Source organism: Macrotis lagotis, chromosome 4 (genome assembly GCF_037893015.1).
Source record: "Macrotis lagotis isolate mMagLag1 chromosome 4, bilby.v1.9.chrom.fasta, whole genome shotgun sequence".
In the NCBI taxonomy this organism is placed as follows: domain Eukaryota; kingdom Metazoa; phylum Chordata; class Mammalia; order Peramelemorphia; family Peramelidae; genus Macrotis; species Macrotis lagotis.
In genome coordinates this window covers 89,220,900-89,243,653 of record NC_133661.1, presented here as the reverse complement: position 1 = coordinate 89,243,653, position 22,754 = coordinate 89,220,900, and the positions used below count along the sequence as shown (strand labels likewise).

General features: G+C 39.1%; 1 protein-coding gene across 4 annotated transcripts in view; it reads left to right on the top strand.

Annotated features, from left to right (window-relative positions):
- The first annotated feature begins 13,535 nt into the window (after positions 1–13,535).
- The window catches only part of PLEKHA1 (pleckstrin homology domain containing A1), an 84,884-nt gene continuing 75,665 nt past the window's right edge, over positions 13,536–22,754 (top strand). For all 4 annotated transcript variants that reach the window (XM_074233456.1, XM_074233453.1, XM_074233455.1 and 1 more), the window contains exon 1: positions 13,536–13,630. The gene's annotated coding sequence lies outside the window, so the exon portion shown is untranslated. The remainder of the gene's footprint in view (positions 13,631–22,754) is intronic.

Genomic DNA, 22,754 nt, shown 5'->3' with positions numbered 1-22,754 from the left:
TTTTGTCCTGGGGCCAAATTTTTCTAATTATTTGTGGTGAGTAAAGTGGATATGAATGAGTAGTGAAACCTCAACTCATCCTCTATATCTGATTGATCCCAGACCATACTTCATACTTCATGAGATCCCAGACCAACCAGTCACCAGGTCCTACCCAGTTTGGCATCTTATCATCTTCCCTACCACAGAATGTAGTGTCCTCCTTCCATTTCTTACCCTAGCTCTGGAAAAAAAAATTGAATTAATAATACCAATGATGTGGGAAATGGTATGACAATCTAATTCTCTATGAAATGCAACTGATGGCACAGTGAATAGAGTACCAGACCTAGATTCAGAAAGACCTGATATCAAATCCAGTTTCACACACTTACTAGGTTGTATAACCCTTGGCACTTCTACCTATATCAATTTTTCAGTTGTAAAAGTCAGATAATAGCATCTCTCTCCCAGGATTGTTGTGAGGGTTCAATGACTTAGTATTTGTAAAGCATTTAGTACAGCAATTGGCAGATAGTAGGCACCAGGTAAATACTTATTCTCTTCTCATTATGACTCCCCTCACAACCCCTCTGACTGCTAGAGTGTAGACCAAAATCTCCTTTTCCTGATACCACTTCTCTAATGTATTGTATCCTTCTAAGACAAGAGTTGTTAATCTTTGTGTGTGTCATACATCCCTTTGGCAGTGAGGTAAAGACTGTGAACCATTTCTCAGAATAACGGTTTTATTTTTTCAGCTTAATTAATGTATTTTGCTTTTATAATACAAATATTTAAAGACTGCCCTCCTCTTCCCACTCTACGAAAGGTCTGTTATAACAAACTAACAATTAAATAAAAATAACAAGATGATGACCTCATTTAAAATCTTGTAGCATTCTATAGTTGTAACTGTTCTCAACTTTTCCATTTTTGTTTTTCAAATGAACAGAAAGCTCTCTTTTATTAAAAAGCAGAAAAGAAAATAAACTTATTAACATGTATGCAGTCAAGTCAAATTCTCTCATTAATTATATACAAATATATGTGTACATACACATACATATATATATATATATAATATACTTTTTTTTCTCATTCTGCACTCTAAACCCATTACCTTTCTATCAGTAAGTGGAAAGTGTGTTTCATCATCAAATTATCAGTCTTCTCAAATTAATCAAAGTTATTATAGTTTTCAAAATGTCTTTACAAGTGTTATTGTATAAATTGTTCTAATTTTTTAAAATTTCTTCATCAGCTTATTTATAAAAGCCCTCAAAATTGTTCATTTTTCAAATATTTGATTTCATAGCTTAAATTGTACTTCTGATTCTACTCATTTCATTTTGCATCATTTCACATACATTTTTCCATGTCTTTTAGAAATCATCTATTTCTTCATTTCTTATGTGGTATGCTATTATATACCACGAAACATTCAGCTATTTTTCAATGAATAGGCATCCCTTTAGGGTTAATATAAATAATTTTTGCCTATAGAATCTTGTCCTATTTATTTCATCTTTTGAGGCTGGGTCAAAGGGAAAGTTCTGTTTAGTGTCCTTTAATATATAATTCCAAATTACTTTCCAGAACGCTTAACTTATTCTCAGGTCCCATAGCCACTTCCAATATTTGTCATTTTCTTTTTTTTTGTCATCTTTGCAAATCTGATGGGTGTGAAGTGGAATCTCTTTGCCTTCAATTTGAACTAAGAAGCATTTTCCTCCCCATAAAGCTATAGATTACCTGAATTTCTTTCTTAGAGATGTTAGTACCTCTAATGTACTTGTGGGTCTACCTATCAAAATGTACAAAAACTAAATAAACAGTTATAAATCACTATTTATAGAAATAAGACTCCTAAATATTGGGGGAAATATTAACTGCTCATTAGTAGGATGAATCAATATAATAAAAACAATACTGCCTATTTAATTTAATTATTTAATGCAAGTCAAACTACCTGAACTAGAAAAAAAAGCATAATAAAAATCAGATGAGGGCATCACTGCCTCACTCTTATATTTGTAATTAGAGCACCTAGCATAATGCTTGTTAACTTAATAAAGGAGTTCATAATTCAAGGAACTGACTCCTTTATTTGCTGGATTCTTATGCTAAATAAACCTGAGTTGTTTCTGAACTAAAGTTAGTCAAACAGTCAACCAACCACACTCACAGACTGTCCTCTGCATTTAGAAAGATAAAGATATTTCAGGGATCTCAAGGTTCTTTCTGAATTACTACTAGCTAACTGAGTGACTCTGAGCCAAGTTATTTCTAGGACCTCATTTTCTTCCTCTATAAATTGCATAGATTGAATCAGATACTCCCCAAGTTTTCTTCTAACTCCAATATTCTAGGACCTTGCATTCTATTTCTTTAATTGTAGAAGATTGTGTCTGAGGAAGGATTCAATACAACACTATTTGGGACCGAGAAAAAGTCTTGCTCGTTGGAGAAAATTCTCATTTTGAATCTTCAGAGAGTTGTACTTTAATTTAAATAAGTCCCAAAGCCTGGTTACCTTACCACCAATATTGATTGGTAAAGTATAGGCAGCTTACAGAGGCTATGAGACTCTTAATGAGGTTAATTGTAGCTTCCTATGGCAATCACACAGCACAGTTGGCAGAATAAGAAAATGGAATGAAAGAGTGGCTACTTCTGCATCATGTTGAGGGCATGGATGGAGACCATAAAAGCCAGGCTGGCATGGAAACCAAACAGAGGATTTTATATTTGATCCTAGAGGTAATGGAGAGAAGATGGATTTATTGAATGGAGAGGTGACATGGTCAGACTTGTACTTTAGGAAATTCAATTTGTCAGATGAGAGGAGAATGGACTAGAGGGGGCAGAGCTACTTGGCACAGAGAGACTAACCAGATTATTAAAAATTGTCTAGGTATGAGGTGAGGAGGGACTGCACGTGGGTGGTGGCTATGTGGGGGGGGGGCAAAGGTGAAATTGATAGAACTTGCAGCTGAGTGGAAATGGGGGGCGGGTAAGAGAGAATGAGGAGTGGAAGACAATTCCAAGACTAAGAGCATGAGTGACCGGGAGGATGGTGGTACCTGTGGACAGTAACAGGAAAGATAGGAAGAGGGGAGGGCTGGCAGGGGGAAGATAATGAGGTCAGTTTGGGACAAATCAAGTTGAAAGTATCTATGGGTTGGAATGGCTGCTGACCCAAAAGAGGATCTTGAAGTATTTTTTTTTAGGTTTTTGCAAGGCAAATGGGGTTAAATGGCTTGCCCAAGGCCACACAGCTAGGTAATTATTAAGTGTCTGAGACCGGATTTGAACCCAGGTATTCCTGACTCCAGGGCCAGTGCTTTATCCACTGTGCCACCTAGCTGCCCCGTATCTAGAAGTATGGAGGGGTCCTAAAGCTATATGGAGGAGATCTGAGAAAATCTTTGCTATATAATAAGAGTTGATATTTGTATAATACTTCTCATTTACAAAGCATTTTATGACGTTATTTCCTTTGATGCTTTAGCAGTTCTAAAAGACAGGTAGTACAAGTATGATGATTCTTGTTTGACAAATAAGCCAACAGACTCAGCAAGTTGAAGCTAGTAAATGTCAGAGGTGAGATTCCAATCCAGATCTCTCATATTTCCAAGTATATTTTACACTATATCAGAAAGGTTTTTTAAAAAGTGTGATTGAAGAACATCTCAGTTATCCTGGACTAATTTTTCAAAGTATTTGCCTAATCTTCCTGTACTTTGATGAGAGCCACGATGTAACAGCTATACTGGTCTTGGTAAACTTGCTAGTGGAGTAGAAACTTGAGGAGATAGTAGAGTTAATTGAAGAAAACGATGGGGAACACTATCCAACAAGAAGAGATTTTCTGTGATAAAATCAGCTACTTTCCAGTATACTCCAGAGGGAAGCTCATTATCAAATCTTCTGTGGTATATGGCCTTTCAGATGACTCATTTTTTGAGTTTGTAAACAGTGTGGGCTCACATCTTTCCAGTCTCCACTCACCAAACCCAGAAATTTGTAGTGTACAAATGCATAAATTTGCTATTTGAAATGGCCCCACAATGATTTAGGGAATAGTCCTGTAAAAGTAAAAACAATATTTTTAGATTGCTTAAATACCAGGATCCCTCTTTTTCAGTTTTATATGCATGAGCTGCCATGCATAACCTTCACATAAATGACTTTTCCCTTTGGGTCAACTGACCCTAAATGCCATGGGAGAGATGATATATTTCCTGTTTCCTTCAGCCAAGGAACCTTGAGATCCTTGAAATATCTTTATCTTTCTAAATGCAGAGGACAGTCTGTGAGTGTGGTTGATTGACTGACTGACTAACTTTAGAATCTATTCTTTTTCCCTCCCCTTTGCCAGAGGCAAAGTAGGTTGATTAGACTGTCTCATCGCCAGTTCTGGCTGACTGGTAAAAGCATTAAAAAAAAAATCCACTTCCTGTAGCCTCACCCAGCTCTAGTCCCTAAACTTCAGGAGAGAAAAGTTACTGGAAATAAAAAGAAAGTGCTGACCAAGTATTTGGATAGAATAGAAAGGAGAGGCAAAATCTGGAATGAATGGCATTAATGTGCTGAAATTGTAGCTGAACCTGAAAATTCATTACTGAACCCTGAGCCAAACCAAAGTTTAATTTTTCTTTCCTTTTTTGTCTTTGAAGGAAGGAACAGGTTCAAACTGGAACTAAAACCATATATTTCTAAAACCGCCAAACCAGGACAAAACTGAGACATGAAAATATTAAAACTGAATTGATGTTTCATTCATTCAGTTCAAATGTTTGCCCAGAAAAAATCATAAGCAAGCAGATGCTATTCTTCGAATTTACCGTTCTCATCTAAGTTTCTCCAGGTTTGCAATGCAATTGTCTTTTTCCTGTCCATCAAAATATAGTCAGTTTCATTCTTTGTGATGCTATTTGGTGCTCACCAAGACCTATGTCTGCTCCTTTTTCTTAAGAAAATATGTGGCAGCAGGATTCTATATAATCTATAATTTTAGACTTCAATTTTTTTCTTAGGAACCATACTTTCCAATAAGTTCCTCTACATCCTCACTTTTTCTCATATTTGTGTTGTAAGCATAAAAGTATATATTGATTTATTGGAGGGTCTTATCATTTTGTTGAATTTATATGCCATTTTGAATATCAGCAACTAATGTTAGTGAGTATTTGGCTATCATTTTCATTGTGTTAAAGTCTTAAATGGAGCAATACCATGGTAGCTTTTCTTGGTAGTAAGGCATTTGCATTTATCTCATAAGATAATATTTCTGGTAGTTTTTACAAGTACAAAAAAATTGATTTTGCCATTTCTTTTCTTTGACTCTTCTAGGAGGCCTGGTGAACTCCCTTTCTATTATGCTGTAACTTTCTTTCTCCTTCTAATGTTTATATTTAGAAAGTCAAAATTGATATAATTCCGGTCCTGTCATTAGTCATTGGATGAGTATCTCACATTTAGAGTACCAATAGTCAAATGGAAGTTGGTTGGTGGTCTAAAAACTTCAATATTTAGCACCCTTCACTTCCTTTCCTGACCCTTTGTCACCATGACTGCAGAAGTGTTAATGGGGCACAACAGAGCTGAGGATATTTTTGTCTATCTTTGTTTCAACAGAAAGTTGCCAGCTTATAGTTGATGTGTCTCTCTGTGACTGGCTCTGGCATAAAAAGGTCTTACTACCCCAGTAGATCCTACCAGAGTTTCCACTTCATTAATATAACAATCAAGAACTCAGGGTTCCTTCCTGAGGAACTAGAATAAGAATTTCTGTAGGCTTCTTTTTTTTCCCCTTTGAGTTATCACTTGTCTTTCTCCTGGGTCTCCATTTTAGACATCATGAATTTTTCAAGAGAGTTGGGCTTAAAGATGTAATGTTAGGTACAAAGTGGTTGCCCTGCCTTCCCTTGTTCCCCTTATATATGAAGTTGGATCTTGTGATACCTCTAAACACAATGCCTCAGTCTAGAGAGTTCATAAAATAGAATGGTGTAGAAGTACAATACCAATATCCCTTCCACATCACAAGGGTTAGGGGTGAGGCAACCCTGTGATCTGGAAAATTCCCATAAAATTTTCTGATCTTCTCTTTGTACCAGAGAAGAAGCCTAATTTTTTTTTCTTTTTCTTTAATAGGGTATTTACAATCCCTTCTTGTAAAATTAGGGTTAAATATTTGGTCATAGGCTCTCTGCTATCTGAGGGTTTTGAAGTGCTGGCTGATCATCTGCAAAACTCCTCCAAAATTTCCATCTAATTTCTTATGTTGAGCCACAGCATGGTAAAGCAGAGATGAGGAATGTTTTGATGTGGAAAAGTTAGCTGTATTAATGACATAATATTTATAAAGTGTTTTATAAACTTTAAAGCACTATATAAATGCTGTCTCATTATTATTGCTTACTATTGCAAATAAAGAATTTTTTTTGGACTATAGTTTTCTTTCTGGAATAGTTGATATTTGCAGAAAGAACAATGGACTTGGAATCAGGAGCAGAACTATAATTAATTCAGGACAACTTGGACTTTTCTAAAGGTTACAACTTCCCAGGAAGGCATTCTCTTTATGTAGCAGGTCTCTGACTTACTCACTATATTCTGTGTCACATAGCCCAACTGACCCCTTCCTTTGCCCTAAACTGCACTGCCATGCCCAGGGTCATGTTGCTAAGGAATCTATTTTATCTCCTCACTGACCCATTCCTCCTAACAGTCTCCTTGAACTGAGAGATGAGGAGCTAATATTGTCTGTGCAATGAGGGGGACTGCTCAGTCTCTTTAGAATCTGGTCTATGCTATCTTGGTGTAATTGTTTCTTGGGCAATAGCAGCAGCATTCCCAGCCTTCATAGCCAGCAAGTCAGCAACAGCTAACTTTTTTTTTTTTTGCCTCAGACAAAGAATTCCTATTAGTGGCTCTTGTCTATTGATTTGGGTTTTACTACTGTCTTTTATAATCAATATCTATTGGCTGTGATATAGTCAATTCCCTTTTCTGAATATCAGTTTTTTTAATCTTTAAAGTGGGGATAACAATACTTTGTCTACCTCCCTAATGTAATTATTGTGAGGAAAGTACTTTGTAATCCTTTAATACTAAAAATTGAGTTGTTATTACTCTTTCCATGAAAATGACAGTAGCTGAATTGATTGAAATGAGATGGGGAGCTGATTTGAATATGCAAAATGCCCTCCAGAACTCTGGACCAGCAGAAATTTGAGAACATACATATGATACCTACTTAGTTGGTTTCTTGAAGAAATCCGTCCAAATGGATCATCTATTATTGATTCAGAGGTAATAGAACTTTTTTGGCTTAAGCTAGAATGACTTCTATCATTGTGTGATTTTATCTAAGACACTGGAAAGAATATCAAACATTACAGGTCCTCACATAAATCCCTGAAGCAATTTGCTAAAGACCTTCTTTGAAGCTAAAACTGAATTAATTATGATCAGTCTTTGGGTCTAATCATTCAACTAGTACTAAATTCACCTTGTCAATTGATTAGGCCACATCACAGTATCTTTTCCCATAAGAATTGTGCAAGATTTGTTAAGCACTTTCCTAAAATCCAGGTGTCTCCAGAATTACCCTGTTTCTAGCAGTCAATTAAACACTTGAAAAAAATGTTAATCTGGCATTACTATTTCTCTCTAAAGTCACATTATTTTTTGTGATCATCTTTTTCTTAGAGGTTGGGTAAGTATTCTTTAAAAATTTTTTTTTTTAAATTTTACTTATTTAAGACAATGGGATTAAGGGACTTGCCCAAGGTCACACAGTTAGGTAATTATTAAGTATCTGAGACTGAATTTGAACTCAGGTCTTCTTGATTCCAGGGCTGTTGCTCTATTCATTGTACCACATAGCTGCTCCAGTTAAGAGTTTCTAAAGAATTTTATTAATATCCTGAAATTTATTTTTACCAGGTAGCTGCCCCTTAACTAACTTTTCTTTAATAACATATGTTAGTCTTTTACCAGGCATTGAAGACAATATCTCTGGGCTATAGTTTTCAGGCTCTCTCTCTGAAAATGAAGTCATTTTCCCTCTGCAAATCTTGAGGTACTACTTCTGTTTTCAACAAAAAAAGGTCAAAGATCACTATTGCTGGCTCAAAAATGATATCCACCTGTGCTTTTGGCACCAGAAGACACAGTCCTATACCTTCTTTGATGTTTTTCCTCTTCCACCAATATAACTAAAAACTGAAACCCCCTTTTCTGTTGTTGTAGTTTCATTGCAAATTCAATTCTGAATCTTAGTCCTTTGGAAAGTTTTCTATTGTGGCCAGAGCACCTAGGGTGGGGAAATCTGAGGGAGGCAGCTATGGTTCGTGTTGACTGATGGAACCACCAAACTCTGACTCAGGGATGTAAGAAAGATTTAGACTTTATTTACAAGTTGCACAAAAGTTTGCAAGTTACCACAAAAGTTCACAAGTTGGGTTTTTTGAAGAGACAGCAAAATAAAAGGAAGGAGAGAAAATATTGGACAGGCTACAATCAGCAGAAGTTGAAGAAAAGAAAGGCTAAAGTGAAGGCAGGAAACCATGATCCCTAATGAGACAGTAGTCATATGGCAAATCATGTATTTCAAATAGGTAAAGAGGGTGAGTTTCTGAGAAGGTAATAAGGTGAAGCAAAAAGAGACAGTTAAAAGCTGGGAAAGGTGAGTTTCTAGAGTAGTGGAGTTAACAAAAGAAGAGATAGCTGGGGGAGAATAGCAAAGAAGATAGAAGAGAGTCAAGTTAAAGAAAGTGAGTTTTTAAGAAGATAGGATCCAGCTGCATGGAACTGGGCCCATATAGGTCCAGCAGCATAGATTTGGGATCACATGGATCCATTCTAGAGAAAGGAAGGGGAAAAGAAACTGGACAGTAGGTGTCCAGCAAAGTCACATAGGAAAAAGAGGGGCAAGTCAGGGAGGAACCTAGCTTAAATACATTTCTGTAGTGGGTGGAATGGGTGGGGTGGCATTTAAGGAGTGGCAGAGTACACTGCGCATACACCAAGGGTGGGGAATAATTAACACCTGGTGTAGGTAGCAGTTTACTGGGCATGAGTGTCATCAGCTGGGCCTGCCTCCCAGGGAGTGTCTGAGGTCAGACGTGACCACCCACCAAGTCCAGACAAAGGGATACCAGAGGGGGTTTCTAAAAGCCAATACAGAATCAAGAATATTTTGATAGTACAGGAAAATTATAAGATTTGTTTCCAATACAAAGGGGTTATAATATTTCTCTCTGCTCAGAATTCCCCTGCTTCAATGTGACCAAGCCAGATGTGATTCAACCATTATCTAATAGAGTTCCCTACCACATATATCAGGCTAATTTATTACCTGAAAGAAAACCGTCTTTAGTAACTGGACTGACAGAGAGAGGTAAGGCTAAAGTGCATCTACCTTGAAGCTTCTTAACCAGGTTAACATGGATTCTCCGTCTCCCAAGATCACAGAATCAGAGTCCTTCAAATTTGATGGATATCTTAAGACTCATCACACACTCTTCCTTCCAAACCAGACACATTTCTAAATTTCCATGTAGAAGCAAAGGGGACTGAGTCTACTCAGACTAAGAGCTTGAGGAAACTTGCTGAATATCCTTTCTCTACTATGGCTAAGTACAATCTCCTTTTCTGAACCATTTCATCCCAATATGGAACCTAAACTAAGCAGAGGAAATCAAGCCTCCCCATCATACTACACTTTTGTATTTATTCTCTAATGCCTGGCTTTGTTTCCATTTTCTTTCTTGTTGATATTTAAGTTGATAACAGGTGATCTCATGAGATATATGTAAAATAATATGATTATTAACCCATGAATAGTTATTGAAATGGTAACTAAAACTGAGATTGTGGATGTATGAGTTGAAAAAAATGAATTTTTTTAAGTTCAGATGCCTGTGATTTTCAGTATCTTTAGTTACTCTGAATGACTTATAGAATTTGACAACGTAGAGAATTTTTGTTTGTTAGTCCAATTCTCTCTTTTCCTGTGCACAGATCTATTTTATAGAATTTATTTTAGCAATCTGATTTAACAGATCTGACTTCTGTTTGAATTATTCTAAGTGATGGGGCATTAGCAAACCATTCCAGTAATTTTTTTTTTTTTTTTGGTAAGGCAGTGGGGCTAAGTGGCTTGCTCAAGACCGCACAATTAGGTAATTATTAAGTGTCTGAGGCAGAATTTGAACTCAGGTACTCCTGACTCCAGGGCCAGTGCTCTATCCATTGCACACCTAGCTGTCCCCCATTCCAGTAATTCTTGAGGAAGTACTTCCTCATATAAAGATGATCTGTTTCCCTGTAACTTTTATCTATCACTGTTATACCCACTTGTGCTGAACGGAATAAATCTTAGCCTTCTTTTGCATGTGCTCCCCTTTATCAGAATCTTCCTTCTGGCCTAATCTTTTGGGGACCTCTTTATTTCTAATATGGGATTTGTCAGCATTTGGTGCTTCCCAAAAGGTACACCTCTATTCTCCTTAAGTGTTCATTTTGAAAGGAATCAAAGTAGTTTTTTTACATAGTAATGAATACAGAAACAATATTTATCACCTCCTCTCATGCACAGTGGGTAACCTTCCTCCCAGAGAAAGGTGAAATCTTGATTTATAGTAGTTGACTTCATAGTCCTCTTCACTCATTGCCTCTCTTCTCATAGGTTGCAATACATATTGTTTTTTTGCAGGGCTGATCCTTGCCCTTTATGGTTCTGTTCATTGATTGATGGACTTTGGCTTAGGAAACAACAATCAATTTGGCTCCATTTGGAGGGTACAGTAGAAAACATGCCAGATTTAGAGTCAGAGGAACTGAGTTCAAGTCCTGTCTTAACCACTTATTACCTGCTGAATATTGTAGATTACTTAACTTCTCTGTGGCTTCAGTTTCTTCATTTGTAAAATGATCTAAATGGCCTCTAAGGTCTCTTCCAGTTCTAAATCTGGATTTTATGATCTTCTTTGCTGGTTTCTTCCAAATGCTAATTATTGTTTTCCATAGGCAATAGGCTTCTCCCATGGAGAACTACTCTGGTGTTTTTGCCATTTATACTATATTTGAAAATCATACCTCCAGGCCAGAGTACTTCTATTCCCTTAAAACCTTTTGGTAACTTAGAATCTGCAGTCCTTGTCCTCTCACTCCAAGGGTCTCTTAGGATTTTGAAAGAATTTCTACATTCACTATTAGAATGAATCTGTTTTTCTCTCAAGCTTATATGAATTCATGCCTTTTCTCATTTCTCTCTAGTTCCTGATGGTATGTTTCCTGCTTTCAAAAGCATGTCCCATCAGAACTGGAGAATTGGTGGAACATTCTTACTCTTTCCTTCCTTGTTTGTTTTTCCCCCCACTGTGCACCCCTTTTTCCATGGGGCACATGAGCCAGGTAACCAAAAAAACTCCAGAGCCCCTATGGAAAAACTCTCTAAAAGGGAATCAGGAGGAGATAGAGCCACTGTTTCCAGTCACTGATCAATGAAGATGGAGATGCATATTTGTGGTTTTTGTTAAATCCATGATAGCCCTTCATCCATGTGACAGAATGTCCTTCCAAGTCATCTCTTCTTTATATGAAATACCCACTTCTCCATCCTCCCACTTTGCAATTCAGCAGTTCTTTGAATGCAACACTTAATCTTTCTTCTTGGTTGTGCTGGCCAACTCCCCCTCCCCCACTCCCCTTTCTGGAATGTTCTCTTCCTCTCACCTCCACCTGTTTGGTTTTCTGGTTTCCTTCAAGACTCAGCTCAAATCCTGCCTTAAAAAGGAGACCTTTCCCAGTTTTCTCAGTCCTTCTCAGATTGCCTTTCATACACTCTGTATGAGTCTTCTACATACCTAATTACTAACATGTCTTTCCCATTAAAATGCAAATTTCTTGAGGGTAGGGCCTTTTTTTTTTAAAAAAAATGGTTTTTCTTTTTATCTCCAGCACATAGTTTGGTATATAATAAATATTTGTTGCCTTATGGTTTGCAAGGCTCATAGAATGTGTTTTAGCTTCCTTTGTGCATAGAATGTCCCTCTTAAAATATAATTTTCAAGGACCAGAACACTGTATTATCAGTTGTGATCTACCAAAGAATATACTTCCTTCCTCATCCTTTTATTTTTATCAATATAACGTAAGACTACATTAACTGTTTTGTTGACTAAATGAATTTGTCCCAAATCAAACTAAAGGTTTAGACAACTTTTCTTGATCTATGTGTCTTTAAACTATGGTGAGGCACATCTGTTTTGATTAACAGCTTTAAATTATTTTGTAAAAATAATACCTACAGTATTGGAGAAAGTTCAGTGGATTTATGGTCAGGAGATCTGGCTGCAGGCTACCTTGCCAAGTCAAGTCAAGCCAAGTCACCCAGGGGCTGGCTAGGTGGTGCAGTGGATAGAGCACCCGCCCTGGGGTCAGGAGGACCTGGGTTCAAATCCAGTCTCAGACACTTAATAATGACCTAGCTGTGTGGCCTTGGGCAAGTCACTTAACCCCACTACCTTGCAAAAACTAAAACAACAAAGCCTAAAAAGTAAAACTCAAGTCACCTGAAATTTATATTAAATGTATAAAATGTACTAGGGCTACAGAGAAAGGTAAAAATAGTCTGTGCCCTTAGTGAGCTCACAGTCTAACAATTTTGATAACTTCACCTGGAGGTAATATCAGAGGGATGTCACTAATGTGAAAAGGGATTGGGGCAAAAAGTCATTCATTTCCTTTTTTTTGGGGGGGGGGCTGCATTTTCCTGACCTGTAAAAGGAGGCATCGGACTAAATTGCGGCCCTTCTGGCTGCAAACCCTAAACACGCGTCATTAATGTTTCTCTAAAGATCTGTGTATCTGGCTTTGAGTGGGGGTGGGGCTGGGGGGGGGCAGAGGTGAAATTGGATTCAATTTATTATTTATTTATTTGGATTCAATTTAACAGACATTCAGTCCCAAGACCGAGCGAGAGACCGTCGGGAAGAACTGAGGTAGGAAAAAAGTGGCGTTGACTTCCCAGGATCAGTGAGTCTGGGGCACCACGGGTGACAGACAGCTCTGGGAACTCGGTGCCCAGCCTCCTCTTGCGGCAAAACTACAAATCCCGACAGGCCAGGCGGGGTTTCCGCGAGACGCTGCTTCCGGGGGGGGGGGTGGGGAGGGCGACGCCCACTCCGCGGCGGAGACCCCAGGCTTCTGCGCCCTTTTCGGGCCGGGGAACTACAGGCCCCGACAGGCCGCGCCCGCGGGACTCGCCGCCCCGGCGCCGCGATGCACGCCGGGACTCGTAGTCTCCCCGGGGGATAGCGAGCGGGCTGGAGGCACCGGCTGGGGAATCTCAGCCGCCGTCTGAAGCAGGGAGGCGAGGCGGGGGGCCGGCGCGCCTGCGCGGCGTCCTGGGCTCGGGCCGCCGCGCCGTGTCCGCGCCGGGTGGACGCTGCCGGGGAGGGGCGGGGGCGCGGGGAGGGGCGCGGGGCGGAACGGGCGCGCGGCGCGGGGGGCGCGGAAAGTTTGTGAAGGCGGCGGCGGCGGCGGCGGGGCGGCCCGGGCCAGGACAGCAGCGCGGGCCGCGGGGAGCGGCGCCGCCCAGCCCAGCCCAGGGACGCCGGCCCCGAGCCCGGTGAGTGCGCCCGGCCCTGCCCCGGCCCCGGCCCTGCCCGCCCGGCCCCCGGCCCTGCCCGCCCGGCCCCGGCTGCCCGCCCGGCCCCGGCCCTGCCCCGGCCCCGGCCCTGCCCGCCCGGCCCCGGCTGCCCGCCCGGCCCCGGCTGCCCGCCCGGCCCCGGCCCTGCCCGCCCTGCCCGCCCGGCCCCCGGCCCTGCCCCGGCCCCGGCCCTGGTCCTGCCCGCCCGGGACGCGGCCCGCGCACGGAGCACAAACTTGGCGGAGCGGCCGCCGGGCGCCGGGCAGGTGGAGGGGCCGCGGCCGGCCCGGGAGAGCGGGGGGCGGCGGGCGAGGGCACGAAGCGCCCCGAGTGGGCTGCGGGAGTGCGCCCCCCCCGAGGCTCCTGGGCGCGGGGTCGGGGGCTGTGCCGAGCGCCTCGGCTGCCCGGTGTGCGGGACCGGTGCCCCCTGGCCCGGGCGTGCGGGACCCGTGCCCCCCTCCTCCGGTGTGCGGGACCCGTGCCCCCCTCCTCCGGTGTGCGGGACCCGTGCCCCCCTCCTCCGGTGTGCGGGACCCGTGCCCCCCCTCCTCCGGTGTGCGGGACCGGTGTCCCCCGGCCCGGGCGTGCGGGTCCCGCCGCACCGAGGCTTCCTAGGCGTGTGAGTGCCCATAGACTGGGCTGAGCTTCCCCCCTTCATTCTGAGAGATTCTAGGGATATGATGTATACAATGTAGCATTCCCGAGTTTCATTGAAAGAGGGTGCCTAGGCGGGTGAGCGCTCATCCACACTATATTAAGTTTTTTCCCTCTACATCGTAAGAGAGATTCTAGGTAGATGATGAATACATGTAGCTTTTCCCCCCTGTTTCATTGAAGGTGTTTGAATGCTGATAGAGACTGGATTAAGCTCCCCCCCCCCCCCACTTCAGTATAAGAGAGATTTTAGGTATTTGATAAATGTATTTAGCTTTTCCCCCTACTTCATTGAAAGGGGTGCCTAGGTGTGTGAGCACTGTTGGAGCTGGGCTTCTCCCCCTCCCCTGCTTCATTGACTGCAGGGGCCTTAGGTGTATGAATTCTGCTGGAATTTGTATTACGCTTCCCTCCCCATCCCCCATCCCCTCATTTCAGCGATAAGGTGTATGAATCCTGCTGGAAGCTGCTTTGCTTAATTTTTTTTTCAGTTTCATCGATAGAGGATTTCTTAGTGTGTGAGTCTGCTAGAAGTTCTGTTAAGACCCCCCCCCCCCATTTCATTGATAGGGTTCCTGTGTGTATGAATGTTTGATTATTATTATTGTTATTTTAGGCTTTTGCAAGGCAATGGGGTTAAGTGGCTCGCCCAAGGCCCCACAGCTAGGTCATTATTAAGTGTCTGAGATCGGATTTGAACTCAGGTCCTCCTGACTCCAGGGCCGGTGCTCTATCCACTGAACCACCTAGCCACCCTGGGTGTATGATGGAAACTGCTCCTTTACTTCATTGACAGAAGATTCCCTAGGTGTATGAATCTTACTGGAAACTGTTAATTTCTCTCCCTTCACTGATAGGTTGGAATTCTTCCAAAAGCTGTGTCTTTAAGTGTGTGGTAACAAAATACCTTTTTTTTTTTAATTTGAGGGCAGCAAATATGTAGGTAAAATTTTGTTTTGAGGTTTGATTCTTCATTAACTGATTAAAAATCTATACCAGAAGATAGTTACAGCTCAGCCCCTACCCATTTTACAGATGAAGAAATTGAGGTCCAGAAAAGTTATGTGATTTGGCCAAGGCCAGGCTCTCCCCAAGAGCTAGAAATAGAATGACTCAATTCAGGGCTCTTTCCACCGAAGAGGAGCTAGAATCGTCCTCAGTGGTTTGTGGTTTTTTTTAAGGTTGACTCTTGATCTCCTTAGGTAAATCAAGACAAAAAAGGCATTATGACAGTGAAAGGGACCTTATTCAGAATGGTTGTGTCTAAAGTATTATTTTTGTTATTTGTGGCAAAACCCATAGCATATAAGTGTTGGTTATATTGATTGTTGATTGATTATTGGAGTAATCAATTTTTGACAGCAGAATAGAAAAAGAAACCTTAAGGAAGGAAAATTGTTTAACCTTTTTGGGTCTTTTTTCCCCTCTCTACCCATTACTTTTGCTCTTTTGGAAGTATACTGCCTTTGTTTGTGTTATGTGAGTGGATGTGTGATCATGCTTTCTTTTCTCTCCATTTATCTTTGTTAACAAGGTGCCTTTTGTACATGATTTTGCAAAATGACCGTTCAAAATTGGGATTTTTTGGTTATAAAAGTTTTTGTAGGTGTCCAGTGTTTGCAATAAATGACATACTGTGGCATTTGTACAGTTGCCTTAAACCTTGAAACTACTCAGTCAGTCACTTTTTGTTTGGTCTACTAGATTGATTTGGGGTCAGAGGACCTGAACTTAAATCTCTTAACATTTAGAAACTTAGGTGTAACCTTTGGATAATTTATTCAATCCAGTGATACTCTATTACCAGATTCATGAATGTGAGGGGAGGAGGTTGACTGCTTGACTCCCCAACTCTCCCAAGATTCCTTCTGGCTTTAATCTGTGGTCCTTAAATTCAAATTTTTGCATACTTTTTCTGTTGTACATAATTATATTGAAATCCATCATAAGCCTCAAATAAACATTATGCCATTAAGAGAAAAACAAATTAACTTGAAGAATTTTATCTTTTCATTCTTAAGTCTGTTCCAAACTGAGTGTGTTTGCAAAAAGACATCTTAAATAATACTGGAATTTAAGCATTGTTTTCAAACTTGATCAAGACTAATGCATTAATAGCAAGAATGATTGCATTCAGCTGAGATGGTTTCTCCAAATATAGTCAGAGCTCTCCTTTACTTTCTAACTTGCTTAATTAATTTTAGTGACGTTCACTTTTGGAATACTATCATCCAACTAACATTTTATTAAACACTCATATATGAGGGGCCAGGCACTACGCTGTGTGCTGGAGATAAAAGTACAGAGAATGAAATTAATAAATTTCAACTTTAAAATGTCACCTATTTTAACAGAATTTTCAATGCTGAAAGTTTAGTTCTTTTTTAATGCTGAATGCACCCCAAATAGCTTCATTAACCAATTATTGGTAGGCAGTATATATTGGACCAGGTTGTTCCTTAATGTATTGAAATGAATATTTATACACATACTTATAAAATACATTTCCAAAATTAAAGAATTGAATATTCCAAATTATATTTATTTTCTATTTATTATTTTCATTTCTATTTCAGAGAAAAGTGAAATAACAGATTAGTCCATTTTTAGTGACATTGGGATACTAAAAATCGAGGATATATATATATATATATATATATAAATTATGTGTGTGTGTGTGTGTATATATATATATATATATATATATATATTTTAGCAGGTTATGACTGGATTTTTTTTCTTATGCCATAGTTTATCAACCAGAGTAAGAAAGACAGTAAAACAGGATAGCGGTACAATTGTTAGGAAACTCCCATGAGCTCATAATCCGGAAGGACTTTTTTAGAAGAGTTTAAGGATGTTGTATTTTTTTTTTTTGTAAAGGTAGTTGCTTATAAAACTTACTTTTGAACACAATTTTAAACCATTTGAAAGTTCTTAGGAACAAACTAAACATTTAAAAATGCTAATTAAGAATTGTAAAATATTCTTTTAATCTTTTAAGAGCCGAGCTACTTTTGTTCAGTCTCTTTAAAAAGTGCCATATCATAAATCTGACAACTAGTCAAATACTGCTAATTCCCAGTATTTTGACCTTATGCTACTTTGTGATACTGAATGGCAATACAAATTATGATAGGTTTAGTTTTTAGCATAATGTGAGAGACTTTAACCTTGGAATGCATTATTTGGAACTAAATAAATCCTTGTACTTGCTGTTGTCTCAATTCTCATTTAAAAGGGCTGAAGAAATGCAGTGTTTGGAATATAGCAACTATTGTATGTTAGTCACCATGGTCTCTATTGTATAGTATCAACTACAGCATTTGGTATAGTCAGTCTTTTTGAAGTTTTTACAAGGAATTGATCACATAGTGGAGTATGAAATTGTTGATAATCCTAATTTTAAAATATATTTCTGAATTTCCCCATTTTTTTAATTGAGCTTTATTTCCTAGATAAAATAAATAATTACTCCAGCTTATTTGTATTTAGGTATACATATTATGTTTTTATTTTCCTTTAGTTTTAATTCCATAACATTTAGAAGTACATAAAGTTGAATATGAAAATAGTGGTTAGAATAATGAAAATACTATTTATCTAGGGAATTAGGTTTAGTTTATTTGTAATGCTGTATATACCCCAAATAGTTCCATTAGTAAGTTCTTGATAGGCAGTAATATTACTAACTCTTTCCAGATAAATAATTTTGCCATTATCCCCAAAGCTTCTAGAAGCTTTGATATACATATATGTGATGCTTAATTATTTTTAGAAACATAAAAATATGAATGGGATATATTCTTTGAAAAATAAGACCTTCCTGTTGGAGTTAGTTAGAGCCAACAGGAATCTGTTACTCTAATGAGAGGAAGGAAACTTTTTTTTAAAACTGTCTTAACCCAAAGTATTCTTTCCTCCCTTAAAGTTGCAGTTGATATAGAATATATCGGTGTTTAACTTCTAGAAGGAAGTATATAAGCCTATTTTCTTTTGCAAACAGGCCCTTTAGGAAGTCTTTTGTTTAGTTCAGAGTTGCTTTGATTTAAAAAGTTACTTTACCAAATATGAATTCTATTTTTAATCTAAAAAAAATTGATGGCTCCCTATATGATAGTTATCCTGTTAGTGTACTTTGAGAAAACATATTATGACAATAAAGCTATTGTGAATTGAGTGAATCTTTTAAAATCAAATTAGTATTTAATTCATTGAAACAGCATTTGCTTGCTTTAAAAAAATATTTTATATGCGTGAAAGAGTCTATATAAGGAATGTTTGCTTAATTATTATGCTGAGTTATTTAATGAGCTGTCCCATGCAGTAATTCCATAACCCACAATCCTTGACCCACAGTTAGGAAATAATATAGTATAAGCTTTCTTTGGTTTGGAACGTTTGTTGAATGTGAAGAAAGCCACAAAGTTTTGGGAAATTTCAATAGTTTTAAATAAATGTGAAATTAACATTTTTAATACTTTAAAACTTTGGACATATTTAATTTTAATAGTTGAACTTTTGTGATAGAAAAACACAGAGCCTTTACTTTTAATCACCATGAACGTAGATATTTTTCAAATGTTAGACTTTCCTTTCTCATTTTAATCGATCTATTGAGTTTTTCTTTTGATTCTCAAGGTCATTATAATGAATTGCAGGTATTATACTCTTAATATATCTTTCAACTTATTGAGGTCTAGAAGGACCCTTTGCTCCTGGGCTTAATGGTCCTAGGATGTTATCATTTTGGGAGTTACATTTTTAGAATATTCTCTTCTTCCATTTTTTCAGTTACTTCTTCATTGCCAATAGCAGTTTCTATATTCCCAATCTCTTTGGCTACTTTTAATCTGTGGTAGATTTAGGAAATGAAAACCAGTAGCAATAACTTCACTACAATTTATGCTTTGTAGTTTACAAAGGACTTTCTCACCTCACTTCTATCAGTTGGAATGGAAGGTGTAATCAGTATCAATTTCCATTTTACAGAAACCAGAGCTCAGAAAGCTTCTGTGACTTGCACATGGTCACACAGCCAGTGCCTGCCTGTCAGTTCTGGGATTTAGGACTCTACTGCTTTGTCTGTCACATGCTGCTGCCTGTTCAGCTCTAGTTGTTTTTAAAGCTACAAATACTCTCTCAGGTTATCTTCTAAGTGTAAAAGCACATGAGCTTTAGCTTAAGGACTTTGGTATTTGCTGCTTAAATACTTTTTTGATTAATCCTTGTTTCTGAACTATATTCCATATAAATGAGGTTATCACTTAACAGTTTTGGATGGGTGAGCTCTTTCTGTGCAGTTTTTGTCATTTTTATTTAATTAATTTGCTTTCTATTCTCAGATTTTGCTGTTTACTTGTATAAAGGTTTAGCTGAAGGAACTCCTGATCATTTTTGTACCGTCACTGTGATTGTGAAGGATACTTAGAATTGTGGGATCTCATGGATGTTGAGATGGAAGAGGATCATGGAGATTATCTAAACCAACCCTATTATTTTAAAGTTGAGGAAACTGAGACCCAGAGAGTTTAAGACTTTCTTTGTTTAAGGTCACAGACATGTCAAAAATCAGGTTTGAACCCAGGGCGTGTAATTAAGGTTCTGAGGATCTTTTATCCTTTGGTTTGAATATCAGGAATCACATATGATTATTGATGTCAGTAAATAAGAGCTTTTTTTAAAAAAAAAACAAAATAGTGAACAAACTTCTTGACTGAGTGGAAGTTTAATTGAATGGATTTGTAATAACCCTGCTCCTTCAGAAAAGGATCCCTCCTTCTCAGTTGGATTAGGGTTTGCTCCCTTTGGCAAGATTTTGGTCATGAAGGACTGTCTGTGATCTAGTTGGATGGCCCAAGAGCTTAGAGTGACAGTGGGTTAGCTTTCAAGTTTTGGAGCCCTTCCCACGTGTAATATTTTATACCCAATGCCTCACTTTGATACTGGAAACATTGGGCAACACTGTATTTTAATGTAGAGTTGAAGTATTTGTTTAGGCCTCTTTTATAAATACATGTTTATTATATGTAGCGCCTTTATTATTGATTACTTAGCATTTAAGAGTCTCCAAATTACTCAGCTAGGTGATATAAAGGTTATAGGGCAGGGGCGGCTAGGTGGCACAGTGGATAAAGCACCGGCCTTGGAGTCAGGAGTACCTGGGTTCAAATCTGGTCTCAGACACTTAATAATTATCTAGCTGTGTGGCCTTGGGCAAGCCACTTAACCCCATTTGCCTTGCAAAAACCTAAAAAAAAAATAAAGGTTAATAGGGCATTGAACTTGGAGTCAGGAAAATCTTGAGTTCAAATGTGGCCTCAGACACTTATTAGCTGTGCTACCCTAAGCAAGTCACTTAATCCTGTTTGCCTCCGTTTCCTCATTTGTAAAATGAGCTAGAGAAGGAAATGACAAGCCACTCCCGAGTCAGACATGACCAAAATGACTGAACAATAACAAATTATTGTGGGCAAAATAGCAAAGATTGGATGAAGAGCCAACTCTTTACATAACAAGGATGTGTAAAACAGTTTTTTCCTTTTTTATAATGTAATTCATTATATGCATTTGACTTAACCATGTGAGGTCCCAGTGCTTTTGCGCTCTGGGAGCCATTCATGATTCATGTGTTTTTTTTCCCCCCTTTACTTTTTTTATTTAGGTTTTCTTTTTGCAAGGCAAATGGGGTTAAGTGGCTTGCCCAAGGCCACACAGCTAGGTAATTATTAAATGTCTGAGACCTGATTTGAACCCAGGTACTCCTGACTCCAAGGTTGGTGCTTTATCCACTGCGCCACCTAGCCACCCCTCCTTTTTCCAAGGAAGTAAATTTTCTGGACCATAAGCTTGATATGATGGGCCACTCTGTAGATTGTGAAACCTAATAGTCATCTCCTTTTTTCTCTTTCTGGGAATTATATCCTGGCTGTGTTCTCACTCCTCTCTCCTCTTTATCACTCCTAGACCATTCAGGTTCTTCAGAATCTTTCTTTCACATGAGCATGCACTTTTTGTTTTCCTCTGCTCTTAGAGAAACTTATATTCTCCCTGGGCAAATAGCATACACATAAGGAGGGACAAAATTTCTACAAAGTAAAGATCAAGTGAGGGAGGGCAGGAGGCTTAGAAAAGACCTCTTGTGGGGAAGCTGTGGCATACCTTCCAGTCATAAGGAGCAGTTTATTGCAAAGTCATGGAAGTGAGAGATGAAAGGACCCCAGGCTAAGGGAGAGTGTTGTGTAATGAATTTGGAAAGATATTGGATCCCAGAAGCAGTGGCCAATCTTGAAGAGGATGGATTAGTGAGGGAGGAGAGCATGGATTTGATAAGGACCTGAACCATAAAGTGCGGCAGGGGGCATAGGACTGAAGAAAAGGGGAGAGGTCTGAGAGATGTGGAGGTAGGATGGGAGGGCTTGACAGCTGAGGGGATATGACAAATGGGGAGGAGTTGAAGTTGATAAGGAATGGTGCCTTTGATAGAAACAGGAAAAATAGGGGATGGATTTTGGATGAAAGAAAATCAGTTCTGTTTTGGATATGAGTTTGCTTGAGAGGTAGACTGCTTTCCACTTCTGAGTAGTCATAATTGTGATTTCACTCTGAGTATCCATTTATCAAAGATGGCAAATCCTCTTACAATTATTATGTTTTTAATCATGCTTTTTTTTATTTTGCAAGGCAATGGGGTTAAGTGGCTTGCCCAAGGTCACACAGCTAGGTAATTATTAAGTGTCTGAGGCTAGATTTGAACTCAGGTACTCCTGACTCCAGGGCTGGTGCTCTATCCATTGCATCACTTCGCTGCCCCTAATTATTATGTTCTCTTGGAGGCCTGTGTTTTCTTATAGTCTTCCTTGGAGAGTTGAATAGAAAGTGGGAGCTCCCTAAAATTTGCTTGTTGACTTAGCATGGTATAGCAAAAGAACATTTAAAAGAGCATGAAATCTAGTTTAGATAGAATAGAACATGGTTGTGAGCCATAGAGTGGGGGGGAAAGTGTGTGGAGTGTCTCAAAAGATTAAACCAGATTGTGAAGGTCTTTCATTGCCAAACTAGGGGTTTGTATCTTATCCTAAAGACAATAGGAAGTCACTGAAGATGAGTTTAGTTTTAGATATTTTTGAATTTGAGATACCTATGGGAGAGCAAGGTGGAGAGTTAGAGAGATGAGAACTAGGTACGTTGATTTGAGAATCCTCTCATAGTGATCTTAGTTGAATCTACAGGAGCCATGAGAAATTGAGAAAAATGAAAACTTGGAAAAACCCCTATTAGACTTGTGGTGTTAATAAGAGGATGGGAGGTGACCTTGGAGGTAGTAGAGAAGACAGCTTTTTTTTTAGGCTTTTGGTTATAAAAAGTAGATGAGACGTGATATACCTGTATTAAGAATCAGGATTCCATCATACCCTTGATGGATAGAAATATGAGGAAGATAAAGTCT